The sequence below is a fragment of the Macaca fascicularis genome, chromosome 17, assembly GCF_037993035.2.
Source record: "Macaca fascicularis isolate 582-1 chromosome 17, T2T-MFA8v1.1".
In the NCBI taxonomy this organism is placed as follows: Eukaryota; Metazoa; Chordata; class Mammalia; order Primates; family Cercopithecidae; genus Macaca; species Macaca fascicularis.
The window spans coordinates 8,451,604-8,475,771 of record NC_088391.1 but is presented as its reverse complement, the minus strand read 5'-3'; the positions used below and the strand labels follow the sequence as shown (position 1 = coordinate 8,475,771).

The window sequence follows — 24,168 nt, the reverse complement described above, 5'->3', positions numbered from 1 at the left end:
GAAAAAGAAAAATCAGCTATTCCCCTTAACCCTTCCTATACATTCTGGAAATTAAAATGGCTTATAACAATTTCAAAGATACATGGGAAAGTCATTGTTTAATCCTTGAAATCATCAATTACTTTTCTTTTGAATTTACAGTTTACCTATTAACACAAAAGACTCCTGAGCCAGACAATCTGTTTTAAAAAAGAGAAAACAGGTCGTCTTACTACACTGCCTGAATCCCTCCTGTCACACCTCGGATGAGACTCACATGCTTTCCTACAAGGTTCTGCATGATCTCATTTTTCTCTCTCAACTTCATCTCATCCTTCTTTTCTTCTAACTTTATTATTTATTATTATTATTTAGCATCGGGTCCATCGACACATCCCTGTAACTTTTTAAGCATCGGATACAACGGCTTCCTCTTGGTCCCTGGAACACCCTCTGTTTTCCTGGTTAATGGTGGGGTTAGTCGGAGCTTAGGAGAGGGGGAGGGAGTGAGGGGTTTTGCCTGATTTTTGTTTTTGCCTCGGGGCCTTTGCATAAGCTCTTCCCTCTGTCCAAAGACACGCTCCCTTCCACTTTCTGCTGACTTTATCTCATCTTTCAGGGCCTATCTCAAATACCATCTTCCCCGAATAGCCCAGCAGGAAAAGGGTCTGATAGAGCAATGATGGGTAGATTAGGTAAACAGCACGTCACCTCTCTCTAAAGCAAGTAAATATGTCTCTTTTATTTACTCTCTGGTAGAGCAGCACTTCTTTGTATCTGTTGTTTGTTCATCAATAGTTTGAGGTTAGGGATTAGCAGTCAGGATAGCACTATTGTGAACATCTGTGACAATTAATATTGATTGCATGCTTACTATGTTCCAGAAATTGTGCCTTATGATGCAGCCCTTAACCACCTGCTCAGGCACAATGCCTTCACCTGGATAATCTTCACAATAACTTGAGAAGTCAACATCGTTATCTCCATTTTACGGATAATAACACAGAATGCTAAGTACCTTGTCCAAAGTCCCAGGATAGCAAGTGACAGAGCTGGGAATGCAGGTAATCCAAGCTCAGAATCTACTTCCTGAAGCACTAAATATACTCCAGTGCACCCAAAGTCCTTATTAGGTCCTAAGATACAAAATAAAAATAGACAGTTGCTAAGCTCAAGAAATTTTAGGTTACAGGAAGGACAATGCAGATGAACAATTATAGTAGAATGATTACTGCTCAGGTGGTGGAGTGAACAAGGTGCAGTTAGAACTCAGAGAAAGGGCAGGGCGCGGTGGCTCACACCTGTAATCCCAGCACTTTGGGAGGCCAAGGCGGACGGATCACCTGAGGTCAGGAGTTTGGGACCAGCCTGGGGAACACGGTGAAACCCTGTCTACATTAAAAATACAAAAGTTAACTGGGCATGGTGGCAGGAGCCTGTAATTCCAGCTACTTGGGATGCTGAGGCAGGAAAATCACTTGAACCCAGGAGGCAGAGGTTGCAATGAGCCAAGATCATGTCACTGCATTCCAGCCTGGACAACAGAGTGAGACTCTGTCTCAACAACAACAACAAAAAAGAACTCAGAGAAAGGATTCCTGAAGTCAGCCCTCAGGTGAAATGACCCTGTAAATCTCAGACTTAGAGGGTGAGTGAGAGATTGCCAGGTGTCAGTGGGGAGAGAACAGTGGGGAAAGAGAAGGGAACCAGCTTATTCAGAAGGTAGAAAGTTTAGGGAACTGAAGTAGGTCCATGTTTTCAAGAGCTTAAAATATATTACAGAAGAGCAGTAAGAGATGCACCAAAAGGCAAGTAAGGGCTAGATCATAAGGACCTCTGTCATGCAATGGATGGTTGGGATTCAACTACGGATGATGGGGAGCCAAAGAATCACGTGCAGGGCAAGGCTCTGATCTGACTTGCACTTGATAGAAAAACAAATGAGTGTAATGGAAATCTGGAAGACAAGAGGAAGGTGATATGGTTTGGCTGTGTCCCCACCCAAATCTCATCTTGAATTCCCATGTGTTGTGGGAGGGACCTGGTGAGAAGTAATTGAATCACGGGGGCAGATATTTCCTGTGCTGTTCTCATGATAGCAAATAAGTCTTACAAGATCTGATGGTATTATAAGGGGGAGCTTCCCTGCCCAATCTCTCTTTGTGTGCTGCCATCCATGTGACTTGCTCCTCCTTGTCTTCCATCATGATTGTGAGGCCTCTCCAGCCATGTGGAACTATAGGTCATTAAATCTCTTTCTTTTATAAATTGCCCAGTCTCAGGTATGTCTTTATTGGCAGCGTTAAAACGGACTAATACAGAAGGATTGTCTCCAGGGGCTTATTTTCACTGAGTGTCGAAAACAAAGCTATAACCCATCCTCTACCAACTCTAATATTTACTGACAGAATTTCATACTTTTCCCCTGGTTTAACTGATCACATGATATTGTTAACTCAGCTTCCCCAGGGAGCTGCCCATTAGCGTTGGGTAGGTCATCGCTTGGCTGAGCACCTAGGGGCCAGCGATCATTGCCAGAGAAGCTTTCAGGAGTTGGCCTGGCTCCTGTCAGCTTCCAGGGGCTTGGCAGTGTTTGGCTGACCTTTCTATCCTCTGCTCTCCCACACTGGTGAATGTTGGTCATGGCCTGTGCCTTAGGTCAGGTTTCCTAGAAGCTGAGCTGAGCGGGAGATTCTTGTACAAGTGGTACTTGGGGGGCACATTCTCATAAGCGACCTGAAGGGAGAGGAGAGAAGTAGGAAATAGAAGCAGAGCAGCTAAAAAAAGATGCCATGTCTTAGTCAACTTGAGCTGCTACAACAAATTACCGCAGACTGAGGACTTACACACGTTTATTTCTCACAGTGCTAGAGGCTGGAATTTCAAGATCAGAGTGCCAGCATAGGCAGGCTCTGGTGAGGGCTCTCTTCCTGGCTTGCAGACTGCCACTTTCTTGCTGTGTCCTTACGTGGAGAAAAGGGAGCAAGCTAGCTCTCTGGCCTCTTCCTATGAGGGCACTAATCCCATTAACAGGGGATCCATCTATATGACCCAATTACATCCCTAATACCATCATCACATTGGGATTAGGGTTTCAACATATGAATTTTGGGGGGACAAGCATTCAGTCTGTGCCTTGTGGTTTCAGCTGGAGTCCAGCCTCAGCTTGATCCCACAGTTGCTCCGGAACATAAATGGCACCACAGAGTTTTTTCCTCTTGGAAGATAGGGGTCTGGGCTTTTGTGTCCCTGTATCCATCAGTCACCGGCTGAGGGTGCCTTGATGGGATTGAAAAGGAGGGACAGGGAATCTTACAGACATCGAGGTGGCTCCCGTCTGTGTGGGATGTAGTTGTGAGCTGGTAGCTATTGACACTGAAGAGCTGGGCTTTGGTGCGTCCCCCAGTAAGAGAGATCTTGGTGTGGAACAAAAGGTTAAAGATCATCTTAGGGGAGAATTTCTCAACCTCAGCAGTTTGAGGGCTGGACATTTTTTGTTGTTGTTGGTGGGGGGAGCCGTCCTGTGCATTGGAGGATATTTAGCAGCATCCCTGGTCTCTCCTGCTGGTGCCAGTAGCACCTTACCGCCATCACCACCCCAATCTCTAGACACCACCAAATGTCCCCTGGGGCACAAAATTGCCCTCCCCTCCCAAACCACCATACCATTCTATGATGTCATTGGCCAACCCATGGAGAAAGCTCTCGGCAATTTCACGGCCTGTTCACCAGGGGTGTAGCAGCTTACACACATTGTGAATGAGTGTGTCCACATGTGTGTAGAGAGAAGCCTCAAGCTTCTCTGAATGTGACTTGCCAAACCAAGACCGTGTCAAGCCAGAATGAAGAGGAGGATCAGTGAATCTGATGGCTATCTAGCAAATAGCATTAGCAGAATTAAATGACTGAGCGAACATGAGGGTTAAGGGAGAGAGAGACTGTGAGGTTTCTGGCTTTGGCAAATGCAAAGGAGTTCAAGTTTGGAGGGGGAAAGAACAAGTAAGATTCGGATTCATTTAGTTCGAAGTGCTGTTAGCTCCCCTACAGATATGTCTGGAAGACACATGTCTGGGCTAGGCTGGGGTGCTCAATCTGGGAGTCATCACTGTCAAAGTCAATGGCACAATACAATTGTTTAGGGAAGGTACCTGTTGAGAAAGAATAGGGCTGAGAAAAGAGCTGTGGGAAACTTCACATTTAGGGAATAGAAGGAGTATGAGACAGTCCCAAAAGGGACTAACATGGTACATCCAGAGAGGTAGAAGGAGAGCCAGGGGAGAGTGAAGCCATGGATCATGGAAACAGGTAGGAGAAATTTTTGATCTAAAAAAGAAGGTATAGTTTCTTAGCCTGTCACCAGACTTCACTTTCCAAGGATGCTAGGGTTTCACAAATTATCACTAATATTGTTACATAAATATGTTAATGAAAGTTCAACCCCATCGTATGTGCATCAGAACAGTGATGCAAAGCCCTATGGTGTGTCAGTATCACCCGGGGAGCTTGCTAAAGCACAAGCTCCTGCACTAGAAGAAATTGTTGCTTAAAAGAATCCCATGATTCAACTCATGGAATGGGAGGAAATATTTGCAAGTTATATATCTGATAAGAGCATAATTCCTGGAATATATGAAGAACTCCTACAACTCAACAACAAAAAAACAAACAACCCAATTAAAAATTGGGCAAAAGCCTTGAATAGTCATTTTGCCACAAAAGATATATAAATGGTCAAAAAGCACATGGAAAGATGTTCAACCTGACTAGTCAATGGGGAAATGCAAATCAAAACCACAATGAGATACCACTTCATACCCATTAGGAGAGCTGTTATCAAAAATATAAGTCAGTAAAAGAAAAAAAATAACAAACATTGACAAGGATGTGCAGAAATTAAAATGCTTGTGCACTGCTGATGGGAATGTTAAATGGTACAGCCACTGTGGAAAACAGTATGAAGATTCCTCAAATAATTAGAAACAGAATTACCATAGGATCCAGCAATTGCACTTCTGGCTATATACCCAAAAGAATAAAAGCAGGATCTTGAAGAGGTATTGGTACACCCATGTTCATAGCAGCATTATTCATACTAGCAAAATGGCTGAAGTGACCCAAGTATTGATAGACAGTTGAATAGATAAAACGTGGCAGAAACACACAATGGGATATTATTCAGCCTTAAAGGTGAAGGAAATTCTGACACATACTACAATATAAATGAACCTCGAGGTTATTATGCTAAGTGAAATAAGTCAGTCACAAAAGAACAAATGCTATATGAGTTCACTCATATGAGGTCCTTAGAGAAGTCAAAAATCATCCACAGAAAGTGGATTGGTACCAACCATGGGCTGGCAGGGAGGGAACAATGGTGAGTTCATGTTTAATGGACATGGAGTTTCAGTTCCATGAGACAAATGGGTTCTGAAGATTGGTTGTACAACAATGTGAATAAACTGAATAAACAACACTATGGAACTGTACGCTTACAAATGGTTATGATGGCAAAAAAAAAAAGAATCCAATGGAAAATTATTTGTAGAGAAAACTCGCTTGACAAAACAAAAGTAAAATAACTGCTCTATGAATATAAATTGGTATGTTTTCATACTTGCCTAAAGCCAGCTACAGTATTCTAGCAATTACTGGCAGTAAATTATTGAAATTTTGGAGGGGGGTGTTTTATGATCTATTTTTTTCTATAATTGACTTAAAAAGACAATTCCTAGATTAGAAAATTAGAAGGAAATATGGATCCTTGGGAATGGCACTTTCATTTTTAGAATCCTCTGCTGCCCCGAGATGAGGGATTTTCCTTCAGGCAGTGTTCCCAGCCAGGCCTTGCCTATGCAGACCCTCCAACAATGTTTGCGTTTTTCAATACTGAGCCGTCTGCAGGGAGTTCCCTGAATGAAGATGCAGTTCCAGGATGAGTAAGACTCATCAGAAATCTGACTTGATATAGTGGCACTGCTTCCCCCAGGCATGGCCACGCCCTCCCACACCACCTCTAAGTCACAAGGGATCACGCACGGAGGGGAGAGTTCCTCACACAGACAGCAGAGCACCTTCGAGAGGAACAGAGGGCATACTCACGTCCCATTCATCTCTGTACAATTTGACTTGGCTAAAAAACAAAACTTCCACCCAGATTCATTCAGTATTTATTGGATATCAACTGTATGTGAGTCACCAGATGATAACTATTGAAAATGAGGACAGAACATTTTTCAAGTAGCTTTATTGAGATGTAATTTACATACAGCCAGGCACAGCGGTAGCTGTAATCTCGGCTACTCGGGAGGCTGAGGTGGGAGGATGGCTTCAGCCCAGTTTGAGACCAGCTTGGGCAATACACTGAAATCCCCATCTCTAAAAATGTAAAATAAAATAAAATGCATAGAGTAAAATTTCCCCTCTTAGTGTGCAGTTCGATGAGTCTGACAGATGTATATCATTGTATAACCAGCACCACGGTCAAGACATAAAAGATTTCCATCACCCCAAATCGTTCTCTTGTGCTCCTTTGCAGTCAAGCCCGGCCCACACCACCAGTTCCTGGCAACCACTAATCTGATTTTTGTACCTGTAGTTCTGTCTTTTCCAAATTTCAAATAAACAAAATCATAAAGTATGAAAGGTACATGGATTTTGTGTCTGGTTTCTTCCACTTAGCATCATGCTTGTGAGACTCACTCATATCCTTGCATGTATCACCAATTCACTCCCTCTTCAGTTCTGAGGAGTAGTCCATTGTGTGGATGTGCTACAATTTATTTAGCCATTCACTAGTTGACAAACATTCAAATTCTTTCCGATTTTCAGCATTATAAATAAAGCTGCTAAAAACACTTGCAAATAGGTCTTTGTGTGGACATAAGTTTCCATTACTTGTTGAAAAATACATAGGAGTGGGGTAGCTTAGTCTTTTGGAAAGCGCATATTTACAAGAAACTGTCAAATTGTTTTCTCAGATGGTTGTGCTCTTTGACATTCCTACCAGCAGTGTCTTAATTATTCAAACCCACAGTATTCATTAACATTATATGATTAGCAATGAGTGGTTAAGTGTTGAAACTTTCCAATCTGTAAACCCAGAATTGTGCCTTTCTCAGTTGTTTCCATGATGCATACTTTTCTTTATAAAACAGTAATATAAAAGTATCTTAATGAGGCCGGGTGGAGTGGCTCATGCTTGTAATCCCAGCACTTTGGGAGGCCGAGGCGTGCAGATCACGAGGTCAGAAGATCGAGACCATCCTGGCCAACATGGTGAAACCCCATCTCTACTAAAAACACAAAAAATTAGCCAGGGGTGGTGGCGGGCGCCTGTAGTCCCAGATACTCAGGAGGCTGAGGCAGGAGAATTGCCTGAACCCGGGAGGCGGAGCTTGCAGTGAGAGGAGATCGCACCACTGCAGTCCAGCCTGGGCGACAGAGCGAGACTCCATCTCAAAAAAAAAAAAAAGTATCTCAATGATTTTATTAGGTTTAAGAAACTACAGCAAGACAGAGTTTTGCTTGTTTGGCCCACAGCAAAACAGAAGTATGAGATAACGGAATAGTAAATGCGTGGTGATAGAAGAGGTCTTAAACACTGTCCCCCAAGGGATGCTTGCCTCCTATCTTACTGTGTAAAGAGTCATCCAGGTTCCACTGTAATCTGACTTCTTTTGGGGGATCTTACTTCCTCCTGAGGCAGCTGTATCGATCAGAAGTCTGTTACCAAAAGATACAGTCACCAGGAACGGTGTAAACTGTAGATAATCACTCTCATTTCATGCTTCTCTGGCAGGCCCTGTCGTCTTGGGACCACTTTGACTATGTGATAGGTTTATTATTGTTGGTGGGACACGGGTGTGTGTTTGAGTCCAGTCGGTTTCTCTGAAGTTCTTGCCCATGGGTCTTTGCTTGGGACAGGGGAGCCTACTTCATTTCAATTCTTATTTTATCTGACATCTTTTCATACATTTCAAACATGAAAGCAGCTCTCATGTTTCCTAAGGTATCTCTTCTTTTCCAGACTAAACATCACTTATGTCTTTTTTTTAAATAGGTTTTAAAAATAACCCTTTTTTTAAAAAAAAAGTTAATATGTGCATTATAGAAAACTGAAAAACACAAGAAGCAAAGAACAAAGTCATCCACAATCACAAGCAGTTTACAGTTTGACGAGTCTTTCCAGGTCTTGTGTGTGTGTAGATACAACATCCAATTTTATGGAACTGAGATTGTACAGTATATATCCTGCTTTTTCATACATCATGAATATTTATCAACTCAAAATCCCACAGCTATAGGAGAATTTTGATAACGAAGAATAGACTACACCAACTCACTCTGTTAGAAAAAAACGTAATCCTGCCTTTCTTGAGACAAAAATTCAAAAACTTCAAAAACTTCACAGAAGACCAAAATGGCAACACACCTCTGTCACTGGCAGAGTTCCGATTAAAATACCGCAATGCTCGATTTAAAATGAAACACATGGCCAGACGCAGTGGCTCACACCTGTAATCCCAGCACTTTGGGAGGCCGAGGCGGGTGGATCACGAGTAAGGAGATCAAGACCATCCTGGCTAACACGGTGAAACCCCGTCTCTACTGAAAAATACAAAAAACTAGCAGGGCAAGGTGGTGGGTGCCTGTAGTCCCAGCTACTCGGGAGGCTGAGGCTGGAGAATGGCGTGAACCCAGGAGGTGGGGCTTGCAGTGAACCGAGATCGAGCCACTGCACTCCAGCCTGGGGGACAGGGCAAGACTCTGTCTCAAAAAAAAAAAAGAAAGAAACACACAGCAACAGAATACACTAAATATAATGTTTCTGAGAGAAATCTTTAGCAGATCCATACCATTAAAATATTAGCAGGAAGGTATGTGTCCACTGAATTACTTAATGTATTCCCATAGTACAGCCAAAAGAGACGCACACACATCAATGGCTATCGTCAAAATGTAAATATGTACACATCTGCATACATCTCTCTTTATATACTTCTTTCTGTCCCTCTGCTGCCAACCCAATGAACAAGTCCTGACATACACTGCTCAGAGGTGATTTAACAATTCCATATCCAAGCTGCATCTTTTCTATAAGCTATAACAAAAAGATATTTACAAATTGATTAATTCACTAGCTCTACTTTTAATCATACATTATCTCTCCAGGACATTCATAAAGCTTAGATGTTGCAAAATAATGAATTTTGTCCACAATATACACAGACACTTTACCAAAAATGCTCATATAGACCTATGGTTATCATCTAAAACCATCTTCTAGATATGCAGATACTAGCGAAAAGCCCTTCCGTTCACCCTTCCTCTTTCTCTCTTCCACCATCCCAGTGACTAAGTATAGGATGTCTAGCTCCAAAAGGTGAATTGACAGAGTTCACTCCCAGACAGGCCTTCCTAAAAGCTAACAAAAAAGCATTTATAAAGGGATGGCTTTGCTACCTCTGCTTTTCACATTCTTTGAGCATTAGGACTTGTTTATCCTTTAACACATAACAGTGTTAACTAAAATGCACACGTGGAACAACGGTGAGACCACCTGAACTAATCCAATTCAAGGACACAGAACCCTTCTCCCTATATACCTCCTCCTCCCCGACCCGCAGCCACCCAGTGAATAGTCAGCATACTCTCCAAAACATCAAGTTTAACAATTCCATTCCCAAATGCAACCACTCCTAGAAAAGAATGAAAAAAATGTTTAAAGAGTGTTATTTTAGCCCTCTTCTTTTAACCTATGATGTGCACTTTTAAACATCTAGAAACACTACATGTTTCAAATGGGACTTCAGTTTTCCACTATCTTATCTACACAGTAGCACTGAATAAATAAATGGTGCATACACACAACATAGGCTATAATTTGAAAGTGTCTTTTAAATAGGAATATTCTGACCTAGCACACTTTCCCTTCTGACCTCTGTCAACCCAGTGGACAGGTATAATCATCTGTAATGCTTAGAAGGGATTTTTAACAACTTCACTTCTGTGTTTTTAAAAACAGTCTTCCCTATGAATCTTAACACAAAGTCACTCCATGTTTTAGTTTACTAAATCTACTTTTGTCATACACTAGCAACCTCTTTAACATCAAGAGATACTAGACATTGTAAATTAGGACTTCTTTGTCCACTTATATACACTATATACACAGCACAATAAGAGAAAATGCAGACATAGGGACAATGGTCAGTGTGCCTCACCATAAACACACTGGTAGAAAGCCCTTTGCACTTTCTGCTCCTCCTTCCTTTCTGAACCAGCACAAATATAATAATGTGTACTGCTCGAGAAAGTGGTTAGATCCATTTCCAAAAGACAATATTTCATATGAATCAAAAAGATATCTACAAAATGTGTTATTTACTACCTCGACTTTTAACATACTTTGTGCCCTTCTAAACATCTAGAGAGACCAGATGTTTCAAATACAGACTGTATACTGTGTATATACTGTGTATATAGATACACAGTAGTGTTGAACAAACTACACACAGGTAACAATGGTTATATCTTAAAGTGTCTTCTAAATAGGAACATTCTGGTTTAGAATCCTTCATTCCTTCCAACTCCTCTCCACCACCAACCTGGTAGATACAGGCACATGTGTCATTAGAGCTGATGTTACCACTTCAATTCCAAACCTCCTTTTCAGAAGACAGCCTTTTTATGAATTTTAACAAAGTGTACAAAATGTGTTAGTTTACTAACTCTACTTTTGTCATAAAAGGCAACCTCTTTAACATCTAGAGACTAGATATTATAAAATTAGGACTCATTTGTCCAGTAACAGCTCAGAGGAGACCCGCAGTGGGTAGCTCCTCTCTGTAGGCAAGTCAGTCCAGTCCAGTGTTCAGCTCTTAGCAGAGAGGAGGCCCTGGAAAGGGTAGCTCCTCTCTGCTGCTGGTCCTCCAGACACCTGCTGCTCTAAGCAGAGAGGAGGCACTGGAGAAGGGCTGCTCCTCACATCTGCTGCTCTCAGCAGAAAGGAGGCCCCGGAGAGGGATTGCTTCTTTCTGCAGCTGGTTGTCCTTCATCTCCAGCTATCAGCAGAGACATAGCTCCTCTCTGTAGCTGGTCATCCCAGCCATGTCTCTCCATCCTCTCTGTCCTCTGCCCTGCTCTGGCTGACTCTGGGGCTTTTATGGGCCTCAGTGGGGGGAAGTGCTTGCTGATTGGTCCATGGACAGCCATGGACAGGCCCAGGAAGAAATATCACCAGTTTTCCCTCCAGTCCACAGGACTGGCAACCCTGACCCCAGGCTTCAGGCCTGCCGTGGCCTGAAGCTGGGGCTTCCCTGGGGAGTTGCCCCCTTCTGCCCAGGAGCCTGTCTGCCTCCCACGGCCATCCATGGTACCCAGGCTGCTGGTACTAAAGGGCACCTGCAGTCCAGCACCCAGCTGCCCTCACTCCCTCTCAGCTTCTCCTCCTGAGCTCCTCCATTCCCAAAATCCAGAGGGGGCCAAAGAAGCAGGGGGCTGGCACATCAGCATTGCCCCCAGTGTCCGCATACCCTGTCGGGCTGTGACAGTGTCAGGGCTTGGCCCTAACTCTGAGATCAGAGTGGGGAGAGACCTGGCAATGGGAGTGGGCTCCTCTGAGCCTGCAAGGGCAACAGGGCAGGGCTTCCCAGGGCCCCCAAGAGTGCAGGAATGCCTGGGTCTGTAGCCCTGGTTTAGGAAGCTGCAGCTATTGGGGGTGGCTAGTGGGATGGGGGGGGTTTAGGTGGGGTGGGGGATGTGGCAGAGGCTCCTACCTGCTCTGTGGAGCCGGAGGCCCAGATCCAAAGCCACAGCTTGGGCGGCTGCAGCCCAACACAGGAGAGCGGGGCTCCTGCCTACTCCAGGTTCCGAGAGCACAGGTGTGCCTGGGTTGCAGCAGCAGCTTGGGAAACCACAGTTGCACCTGCAGAGCTCCTGCCCTGCCAACTTGAAAGGAGCAAGGCTCCCGCTTGTCCCTGGCTTCGGCCGGCTCTGTGGAGCACAGCACCCAACCGCACCCCTCGCAGCCTGTGGCAGGGGCTCCAGGTCCTTGCTGGGTATTACCTGGCATCTGGGGCAAGGTCAATGTATCCGTTGCTACAAGCTCCCCCTGTGGCCCCAGCACTCAGAGGCAACTGGAGCTTCCCTTTGCCTGGCATACAACCTGGCCGAGCACCATCGTGCAGACCCAGGGCAGCGGGCTGTGGGGGAAGCGTTGGGGGGGCTGCTTGGCTCCTCCCTGTGCCCACCCTGCAGTGGCCTGTGTGATGGCAGTGGCCACACCAGACAGCCAGCTACTGCCATCACAACCAGCCACCAGCTTGTTCCAGCATCCAAGCCAGATGTCTCATGCCACGTGGCTGGCATGAGAAAGCTTGAGGAACATCTAGAAATCTAGACACTCCATAAATCACTACTGAGGTAGGTGTCAGAGCATCCAAGAGAAAGGAGAATATTAGTAAGAAGTTCCCCCACACTCTCACCACATCCCCCCATTCTGAACCCCTGCTTTCACTAATCAAAGAACATTACATAAACTCATTCACATAGAGCTAAAGATGATTGAAAAGACAGACTAGTATGAGCTCCTGGAGTGGCCCAGCTCACATGAACAGATTAATAATGCACGTAAGTAAAGCGTATACCCTATGCAGGGGAAATTGATGTGGGGGGGCGCCTAAGCCTTAATGTAAGTAATAAATCTCATGTAGTGCAGTTTGGGCAGTGCTCAAGAGACCATGAGAAAGACAGGTGTGAAGCTGAACTTCTTAAGTGATCCTGTTTGGGCAATGGAGACCAGCAGCCTGAAAACTAGCTGAGTCTACAAAGTAAGAGAGGGGTGAATCACAAAGGCCAGTCCTGCTGGGCCCAACCAGTTCACAGAAGGCAAAGGACTGCTTTGGGCACTCCAAATCCAGGTGGGAGAAATCAAGGACTACCAGGTAAAAACCCTGTAGGTTTTTGGTTCTTTTCTAAGAGACAGGATCTCACTCTGTTGCCCAGGCTGGAGTGCAGAGGCATGACCATAGCTCACTGCAGCCTCGAATTCCTGGGCTCCAGCAATCCTCCCACCTCAGCCTCCAGACTAGCTGGAACTGCAGGCACGTGCCACCATGCCCCGCTAATTTTTAATTTTTATTTGTGGAGATGGGGTCTTGCTATGTTGCCCAGGCTGGTCTCAAACTCCTGGCCTGAAGCGATCCTGTTTCCTCTACCTTCTAAAGCCTGGGATTACAGGCGTGAACCACCGCAGCCCGTGTGTGTTGTTAACAGACATTTTATTGTGCCCATGGAGTATCTGCAGTTCTCTGGTTTGGATTTTGGTGCTCCTCCACTTCTGTTTAAACAGGGGATAGAGATTTCCTTTATATTAGACATGGACCTGAAACCACGGGTGTAAGGGAGGTTGAGGTCGCCGCCTGCTCTAATCCCAAGGAGCAAACCTTTGGGAAAAAGTAGTATCCAGGGAAAATTCTGCAGCCTCCTCGTCCAGAAAAGCCACTTGGTCTCCAAAAGGTTTCCTCCAGTGCTGGGGAAACGCGCCTCCTACCCAGAGAGGCAGCTGCCTATCGCTTTCAAGGACAAAGTTTGAACCGAGTGTGTAGTGTGGTGTGTGTGTCGCTCATTTCCACCGGGAGAAACCCCCACGGATGGCACCGAAGGGAAGGAGACTGCATCTGATTTTCTCCGCCCGCCCAGGCTCCGTGCGGCAACTCTTCGGTTCTGTTGTTTACTTCACCCCACCGCCCCCCACCTCCTAGTTTTTGTTCAGCCGGGGGAAGCCGCGCCGCGGCTCCTCAGATGTTATTTATCTTTTCCTGCGAGGGGCTTGTGACAGTCCAGGGTGTTGTGTATCCTGTGCGATTGTTTATCGCCCGGTCCATGCGGTGGCCTGAGCAGCCTCGCGCCGGCACTTCACGTACCGAACCCCGGGACTACGTGAGCCGGCGGAGGGCGGGGAGGTGGCGCTCGGGCGCCGGCGTGAACCCGCGTCCCCCGGAGCCCAGCGGCGTGTCCTCAGGCCCCGGCCCTGACCTCAGGGCGCTCAGGTGGAATGACCCCGCAGCTGCGCGCTGCTCCCGCGCCCCCGCCTTGCCCCGCGGAAGTCGCCCCCGACCGTCACCCCGACCCAGCGCAGCGCCCCCGGCCGGTCCCCGCCTGAGTCCCCGCCAGGCACAGATCGGGGCGCGCGCGTTACTCGTATCCGGTCACCGCGGGTCAGGCCGGCCGAGCGGCTGGGCTCGGGGGCCACTCCTACGTGCGCAGCCGCCACCCGGCCTGGCCGCCCAGACGCCCCTAGGGCTCGCGCCGGCCAGCCCAGCCCGAGTCTGGCGCCGCGCTGCGGCCGCTGCTCTCCACTCGGATTCGCGGGCGCTCGGGGCTGGGCGGGTGCACAGGGGGCGCGGGGTGGACTGCGGGCTGGTGGACATGCGGCGCGGGGTGACCAGTGAGCGGGTGGACGGGGGCGCACGGACATGGGGCGCAGGGTGGACAGCGGGCGGGTAGACATGGGGCGCGGGATGAAGGGGGTGGACTGGACGGGGCGAAGGGTGGACGAGAGGCGTGGCCCTTTCGAGTATGCATTTGCCCTTGGCTAGCTGCGGGTTCGAAAGGAGCCTCTGGGGAGACTTTGGGGAGATTTTATTTTCTTTTCCCTTTCCCTTCTCCTTTCTTTTTAAAAATTTCTTTTTCTGTTCTATCCTTTTCTCCCGTTTCCCCCTTTTTCTTTCTCTTTTTTCTTTTGAACGTTTTAGACGGCTAGGTCTCTTTTGCCACTTTGGAAGCCTGCCAGGGGAGCAGAGGCAGGGCAGGAAGGGACAGTGCCCGGCCTTTACCAGCCTATTCAGCCTCACACACACACACACATTCACACTCACGCACTCACACGCGCACTCACACACACCACACACACATCACGCATGCACAAACACACCTACTCAGACACACAAACACACTGCAGAGACACACACGCAGACACAGACACACACCACAGAGATACACAAACACACACTCTCCACACAGACACACACCACACATGCACAAACATACCTACCCACACAGATACACATACTACAGAGACACACACAGACACACACACACACCACACATAGACACACCCCCCTACACACACAGTCTCACACACAGACATACGCCACACATGCACAAATACACCTACCCACACAGACACACACCTCACACAACCCTATGGGGAGGGATCAAACAAACGCGCTCACGGGGCCGGGGTCTGTTTTCTCAGGCGTCCTTCCCCATCGCCACATTGTTCGCGGGACAATGGGCTCCTGTGTCAGTCTTGTTGGCACCAGCGTTGTACGATGCAGGAAACAGCATTTCCTGTCGGCGCTGGAAAATTAACTTGGATCGTGCTTTTCCCTTTTTATTGAGAATCCGCACACACCCCGGGAAACCCAAGCTCCCGGCGAGGGGAGGGAGCGGCAGCAATAGACATCCCGAAGGCTCCCGCGGCGTCCGTCCCCTTCCCGCTCAGCTCTCGCTCCCGCTCCGCCAAAAGAGGAAGCCCCGGCCTTAAACAATGAGATGGGGCTGCTGTCTCAACCATGACCCTCCCGCTGGGGCCATCGGGACCGACCGTGCCAAGCCTCCAGGCTCTCGATCTATTGGGAAGGAGAACTTGGCAGAAGGGGCTCCCGACGGCCCAGAAACCCCTACCTCTGCAGCTACTAGCCATCTGCTCAGAGCAGGCCAAGCTTGGGCAATGGGCTGACTTGTCTAGGTGTTCCTCACATTTACAAGTCTGAACAACATTTGGCCCCACAAAACTGCTAGTTAATATTCTCCTATTCCACTGAGTACTTCTGTTTTGGTATTGGTATCATTCTGGCCTGAGTTGCTGCATGCAGTGTCCCGGGTGCTCTAGTGGAAGAGCGCTAGATTGCAAACTCAGAGACAGACAGGGAAAGGTCTATTTTGTTTCTGCATTTTCTGGGCTTAGAGGCCTGGGCATTTCACATAGTAGGTGCTGTATCGCTATAAATGTATATGAAGTATGTAGACAGTCTTGCCTCTCCTGGAAACCCCTACCACCATGTCTTGGTTCCATTTGCACACTGGGAACACTATCATCTGGCGAGCATACACACAAAATTTGCATGTACATATAACATGTACACTATTTTGTGTGTACCACATGTGTGTACACACAGACATGCTACACACGTACAACAATATGAATTTAGTAACTGCAATACCACCACCGTTCCATGCTCCCCACCCCACCCTCGATGAGAAAGAAAATGGAAACTATGTGTGAAATCTGTCATAGATACGCTCTCCTTCTTGTTAATCTCTTTTTGCCACAAACTCTTCAAACATGTCGTGTGATTTCAATTTTGGAAGATGTTACTTCCCATCGCATTTTAAACCTTCAAAGTTCAGAGTTTATCATCATGACTACCAAAGGAGAGAAGGCTGAAGAAGTGCTTTGAGGACTTTCTAAGCTGTATATTGGTAGGGCATAGCCAGTATTGGAATTAGTGATCAATTCTTAGCAGTGGCCTCTGACCCTTCAGTTTTAAATCTTTGCTTTTTACCTGACCACCCTCAGCTATCCTTCGCATCTTCCCCATCTGCAGGACTTAATGGTCTGTATAACAATATTTCAATATTTAAATCCCCTAGGGACGCACACTAAAAGGAACCCTCTGGGACTCTCTATAATGTGAAAATCATCCTCTAATTGCTTTGTTCCCAGTTGCTTAGTCCTCTATCCTTTGCCCAAAAGAGCTGAGTCAAGCCAGTGGTAAAAAGCCAAGGCCACTTAGTGCTTCTTGAATGGATGAATGAATGATTAAATGATCATATTCTATTTTTTTGTTTACTTGTAATTCATGTTTTTATTTATTTATTTATTTATTTATTTATTTATTTATTTTTTGAGACGGAGTTTAACTCTTGCTGCCCAGGCTGGAGTGCAATGGCACTATCTCTGCTCATCACAACCTCCGCCTCCCGGGTTCAAGCGACTATCCTGCCTCAGTCTCCCCAGTAGCTGGGATTACAGACATGCACCACCACACCCAGCTAATTTTGTATTTTTAGTAGAGATGGGGTTTCTTCATGTTGGTCAGGCTGGTCTCGAACTCCCGACCTCAGGTGATCCACCCGCCTCAGCCTCCCAAAGTGCTGGGATTACAGGCGTGAGTCACTGCACCCAGCGTGACTTTATTTATAAGCTTAGGGGGAAAAAATTATAGCTCCTGGTCTGTAGAAATAGATGTGGGTAAAACGAGGTGGAACAATCCCTAAGTAGTATAAATTGGGCATATCCTAATTGTTTAATACATATTTTTAATAATGAAAAAGGTGGTTCACTCCTATGCTTAGCCAAGATGAAGTGAGAGTTAGGGCAGCAGAGTGTGTAAGACCCTGTGATATTGTGGGTTCACCTTCTTGGGAGAGTTCTCTCTGCTTTTGCAAAATGCTTGCTGCCCCTGAGAGCTGTGTTGCTTTGGCTTTTACATATAATGTGCTACTTTGATTGGAACCTATTGTAGTTGTTATCTTTTTATATATGTGTCCCAACTAGATTGTGAGCCCCTTAAAGGATCACCTTATATCTGCAAACCTTGCACTGTTTTCTGTCCCTAGAAATAGACCACTAAATGTCTGAGGGTGACCATGGGACTAGCCTGGTCACCCATGTGAAGTGAAATCAGAGGTCAAAAGTCATCATGGAGCAAATTAAATGATGTCTAATGCCCTCCAGTGGCAGTTTTCCAATGGCATTCCATGGATGTGTTTCCAGGGATCAGTGGAGGAGAGTCTTCTACTACAGCAATTTTAGATTTGAGGTCCAGCTGCTCTGGACATTTTTGCAAACATCTGCCTCTGAAGAATGACAGCAATGGGCAAAGGCAGGTTGCAATCCCAAACCAATGAATAGTGGAGGAAGATATTCAGGAGCGAACTTCCCCTATCATCAACCCTTATTTTTTTTCTGAACATGCTTTGCATTCTATGAATGAGAAAGAAAAGAAAACTTTTCAGAGAAGAAATGCTCAGAGCTGGAGGGGGGTGGGGAAAAGGGACGTTTTGAATCTTTTGTTCTCTTCAACAGAAATAGCTGTCTGTCCCCAGCAGCTCCAGATGCCTGTCTCCATCTGTCCACACACCCTATTGGCATTTCCACTTCACTTTATTGCTGCCAGCAGAGAGGCAGGTTAGTCCCACAGTCTTCTCACAAAAAGATTGGCAGAATTTAACCTTAACAAGGCAGAGGCTTATTGAGTTGTGTTTCTTTGATAACCTTCAGCTAGGAGGTCTCCAAAGCTCCTCAGCATCTAGCACCTGAAGAATGGTTTCAGCTTGCCTTCACCTTGCCTTCTGGTGGGCTATTCATGCTGGCTTACCTTGTGTAGGTTACTATGGACCTTTTATTTTCTCCACGCATTGCTGAAACTATCAGGAAAGCTGTTCCTTGTCAATAGAGGTCTATATGAAATAAATCAGTTCAAGGACTTAACGACAAACCATCCCTTGCTACTTGAGGTATCCTCCTCACTCCATATTTCCCCGCTCTATTCCTAGACCTCAGATCTGGTCCTGGTTTCCTGCCCAGTGATCTTCTCCTTCTAGGGCTGTTGCCAGGTCCCTTTTTCTAGATCTTTCGTCCTGAGGCTGGGGCCTGGTTGCTAGCCCCACAGCTGCCTCCTGCCTACTATTACACTTTTCCTATGAAATATGCCCACCCAGATTTCTTAGCATGCTGTTCTGCCCACATTGTCGGACATCCTTTTATTCATCTTAGACTCCTTTTCCCATTGCTGATTAATTTCCTGGACTTGAAAAGATTATGATCAACTGTGGACGCCCCTCTGACATGAGCATCATCGGCAGGGGCTCCTCTCCTGGCCTCTGTTCCGCTCCTTTGCTGGGGCCTTCCTCTTTTTCACTCGCTGCCACTTCTGCAACGGTCTGACCACTTCCCTGCTGGGACCAGTGGCAAGCTCAAAAATCTCTCTGAACAAAGATAGGTCTACATTTTAAAAAAATCAATAGAGAGGCATAGTTACGGCACCTTAAAAAAAAAGAAACATATGAATCCTAACGAATTATCCTTACGGAGATGTCTTCATTTCATAAAAACCCTTTCTAAATTTACCTTTATGTTTTTGTCTACAAAATTAGAAGAATGTAAAAGAATTTTTAGTTCCTGAGACCAACGTAGGCTTCAGATTCTCCATAAGAGCTCTGAGGAGTCTTTGATGCCAAGTGGAGACCAAAATAACCAGGTAAACGAGGTGGCAGAGGAAGTGGAGCTGGCTGGAATTTAGAGCTCATGGGATCTAAGAAACATGGGAATCCTAGGTTTGAAATACCTAGGGATGTTTGCAATGGCCTTGCAGATTTGTTTGCGATCACCTTGTAGGTTTGGGTCTGCAAGGCTAGATTCCAGTCGGTTTGTTTCCTCCTGGAATCCTGCTCACGGTTGAAGCAAGCTGCCACATTGGAAGCAGGTGAGCAGTAGCACCTTAGATTTTTCAATGCCTAGATTTTCCCATAAGTAAAACTCACTGAGTCCAAGAGTATAGCATGGCTTTAATAAATTACACTTACAAAAGATGAAGTTCTTCTCTTTTATTTATTTATTTATTTATTTATTTATTTATTTATTTATTTTTGAGGCGGGTCTGACTCTCGTTCTCTTGTTTCCCAGGCTGGAGTGCAGTGTTGCGATCTGGGCTCACTGCAGCCTCAACTTCCCGAGCTCAAGAGATCGGCCCACTTCAGCTTCCTGAGTAGCTGTGACTACAGGCACGTGCCACCCCTCCCGGCTAATTTTTTGTATTTTTAGTAGAGATGGGGTTTCGCCAGGCTGGTCTCGAACTCCTAGGTTCAAGAGCTCCACCCACCTCCACCTCCCAAAGTGTGGCATGAGCCACCACGCTGGGCCAATGATGTTCTTAATATAGAAACTCAATAAGGTAAACAACATTCTTTAAAAATCTTAAACATGAATTTTTTTTTTTTTTTTTTTAGGCAAGATCTCACTCTGGAATGCAGTGCGTGATCTTGGCTCACTGCAACCTCTGCCTCCCGGGTTCAAGTGATCCTCCCACCACAGCCTGTTGAATAGCTGAGATTATAGGCACATGCCACTACACCCAACTAATTTTTGTATTTTTAGTAGACGTGGGGTTTCACCATGTTGGCTAGGCTGGTCTTGAACTGCTGACCTCAAGTGATCCCCCTGCCTTGGCCTCGAGAAGTTCTGGGATTATAGATGTGAGCCACTGTGCCCAGCCAATGAAGTTCCTAATATAGAAACTCAATGTAGTAAACATTTTTTAAAGTCTTCAACATGAATTTTTAAAATTTTTATTATTTTATTTTATTTTATTTTTTTTTTTTAGCCAAGGTGTCACTCTGTTTCCCAGGCTGGAATGCAGTGGCGTCATCTTGGCTTACTGCAGTCTCTGCCTCCTGGGTTCAAGTGATTCTCCCATCACAGCCTCTTGAATAACTGGGATTACAGGCACACGCCACCACACCTGGCTAATTTTTGTATTTTGTAGTGTGTGTGTGTGTGTGTGTGTGTGTGTATATATATATATATATTTTTTTTTTTTTTTGAGATGGGAGTCTCACTCTGTCACCCAGGCTGGAGCACACTGACGCGATCTTGGCTCACTGCAACCTCCGCCTCCCAAGTTCAAGTGATTCTCCTGCCTCAGCAACCCAAGTAGCTGGGATTACAGGCGCCTGCTACCGCACCTGGCTAATTTTTGTATCTTTAATAGACATGGGGTTTTACCATGTCAGCTAGGCTGGTCTCAAACTCCTGACCTCAAGTGATCCACCTGCCTCGGCCTCCCAAAGTGCTGGGAGTACAGGCCTGTGCCAGCATGCCCAGCTTAAACTTGAATATTAAAGAGCAATATGTTGACTTCCTATTGGCAATGGCTTATAATATTTTGCTTAAATTTCTAAATAGCTCTACCCTGTCCTAATTAGTTTAGGGTCTGTAAATTAGTTTACACTGATTTAATTACTTAAAACATGATTTAATTAAATAAAACATCTGGATAAAATATAATAATAAATACAATTCAGCGACCTTGTCACCAATCTGCAGCTGTTTTCAGTCTCTGGTTCCGATAATATATTTGATTTGAAAACACCTTTCTCACTCATCTCAAATCCCTCTTGGCTTTGATTTTCAGTCCTGCATCGTTCTCCACCAGCCTCTCCTCTGTATAGACTCTGGGTCATTATAACAGAAAGCCTGTCCTCCACCAGTGTAGCTGGAGCTATATATATATAGAGCTCATATATATATATATAGAGAGAGAGAGAGAGAGCTCATATATATATATAGAGAGAGAGAGAGCTCATATATATATATGGCCTCCCTGTCTCTCTTTTCCCCTCTTTGTTTCCGTCCTGTCTTAGTTCGCTTGGGCTTCTATAAAGAAACACCATAGGCTGGGAAGATTAAACAACAAACATTTATTTTTCACAGTTGCAGAGGTGGATGCCCCAGATCAGGGGCCAGCACAGTCAGGTTCTGGTGAGGGCTCTCTTCCCGGCTTGCAGACGACCAGGAGAAAAGACAGCAGGGGAGCTCTCTGGCCACTTCTTACAAAGGCACAGTCCTGTACATGAGAGCTCCATCCTCATGCCCTAATTATCCCCCAGAGCCCCTCCTCTTACTACCATCACATTGAGATTAGAGTTTGAACATGTGAATTTTGGGGGAGACATAGACATTCAGTGCTTTATGCCTCCCAATAGCCCTGAACAAAGACGGAGAAACAGCACGTACAGGCAGCAACATGCGCACCACAGTTGTCTTCTTGCCAATCAGAAGATTTGATATTTTGGCCATGTTTTTTAACGATTTGCTATTTGATACTAGAGCTCATGTTCAGATATCTGATATTCTGGTATACCCCTCTGAGTGTGTGCACACGCATACACACACACTCACACACACCTCATCCCACCTAGGGCAAACCAATTCACAGACTTGACTGAACCAGCAAGACTCAGTCTTTTGAAAATTTAAAACCACGAAGAGATACAAGCAGTGAGTTGACAGATGCAGCATTTTAACGGGAACCTCCTAATGACTATAAGTACCATCCATTTATGACTTGCTCATCGCATTGAGCGCCTGTATGCCTTTTTCTTCCTGTCACCCTGTGAGAGATGCACTGTTTTTATCCCTGTGTTTTAAATGAGGAGACTGAAGCTCATGCAGTTGTGTCTGTTGCGGAGATAACCCAGCTGGACAGTGTTGGAGATGGAGATGGGATCCTAAGCTTCCTCGCTTCATGGCTCTAGGTGCCAAGGTCATCCAGGCTCCCCTTTGGGAAGCCACACGTGCAGGTTTTCTGGAATCCCATAAGATCTAAATCCTAGCCAGCCCCACTTCCTCTGCCACCTCGTTTACCTGGTTATTTTGGTTTCCACTTGGCATCAAAGACTCCTCAGAGCTCTTATGGAGAATCTGAAGCCTACGCTGGTCTCAGGAATTAAAAATTCGTTTACATTCTTCTAATTTTATAAACAAAAACATAAAGGTAAATTTAGAAAGGGTTTTTATGAAATGAAGACATCTCCCTAGGGATAATTCTCAAGAAGTTAGACAGAGGACCACATGCAAGAGCTCTAATGTACAACACGGTGTCTATACTTAATAACAATGCAGGGTATACTTCACACTTGCTGAGAGAGTAGATTTTAAATGTTCTCACCACAAACAAATGGTAAGTACGTGAGAGAATATATATGTTAATTAGCGTAATCTAACCATTTTACAATGGGTATGTATTTGAAAAGCTCATGTTGTACTTCATAAATGCATACAATTTTTATTTGTCAATAAAAATGTAAAGAAAGAAAAAAAAAGAAAATTCCCAAGATGAGTGAGAAGGTGAGTAACTGTTGCTCATGCAATCGAATTCAAAAAAGTTGGTGGAAAAAGGTTATGAATGACAATTGAGTGTTACGGTATGTGCATTCTATAGTGAGACTATGGTGCAGTTTTTATGTTGCTAGATTACTCACCACTTTTAGGTTTCTGTCTTCCTCTTTTCATTTGTGTCACTTCCCACATATGCCCTCTAATTTTCTTTTAACACATAATGATATTTTGTAACATTTTAACTTATGGTAGTAATATTTTGTAATTCTTTGACAGACCCTGGGAAATTCTGAACAAATTCTGCCTCAAATTTCTGTGAATTCTAAAAATAGTGGAGAGTCAAGTTTGTAATACCCTTAAAATAGTGAATTGAGAAACTGTAGGTTAACTTAAAAAGGCTAAAAAAACTTTTTTACTAGACTTTTTTTTTTTTTTTTTGAGACAGAGTCTTGCTCTGTCGCTAGGCTGGAGTGCAGTGGCGCCATCTCAGCTCACTGTAACCTCTGCCTCCCAGGTTCGAGTGATTCCCCTGCCTCAGACTCCTGATTAGCTGGGATTACAGGCACGCCACCACGCCCAGATAATTTTTGTATTTTTAGTAGAGACAGGGTTTCACCATATTGGCCGGGATGGTCTCGATCTCTTGACCTCATGATCTGCCCGCCTTGGCCTCCCAAAGTGCTGGGATTACAGGAGTACTGTGCCTGGCCGACTTTATTTTTTAGGAGCAGTTTTGGGTTCACAACAAAATTGAGTGGAAAGCACAGAGATTTCTTATATACCCTCTGTCCCAACACATGACTACAATTTTAAAATAGTGGAAAAGTTTCCATTAATTTAGTATTTTCGGTAAATTTCTGCTAAAAATCTTGGCGTAATTCCTAGGCACAAGAATTTCACAGAAATATAGTTGATAAACTTTTGATCTAAACTATTCAAGAGAAAAAACCACCTACTGGGTTTTAAGGATCTTGGAGGACAAATGACTCACAACAGGCGCTCCTATAATTCTTGAATGGATAATCAGCCTAATCAGGAAGTCATTTTTATTTCCTAACTTAATGCCATGATCACCTTTTAATCGCATCTCTTTGGGATGGAGAATGCATCTGTGTCTTCCTGGCAATAATTTTCCAGATGCGAATGCTTAGATCACATGAGGATAAAAATGCCAAAATGTGCCTGATTCTCAACCTGCCCAGCTTGAAGAGCTCACACCAGTTACCATTTATGGTGTTGGCTTCATGAGACGGGAAGCATGCCCGGGCTGTGGGCCCACC

At 45.2% G+C, this 24,168-nt stretch overlaps 1 long non-coding RNA gene across 1 annotated transcript in view; it reads right to left on the bottom strand.

The window, feature by feature from the left end:
- The window catches only part of LOC102146113 (uncharacterized), a 256,037-nt gene that overhangs the window by 36,665 nt on the left and 195,204 nt on the right, over window positions 1–24,168 (bottom strand). The gene's annotated exons all lie outside the window — the stretch shown is intronic.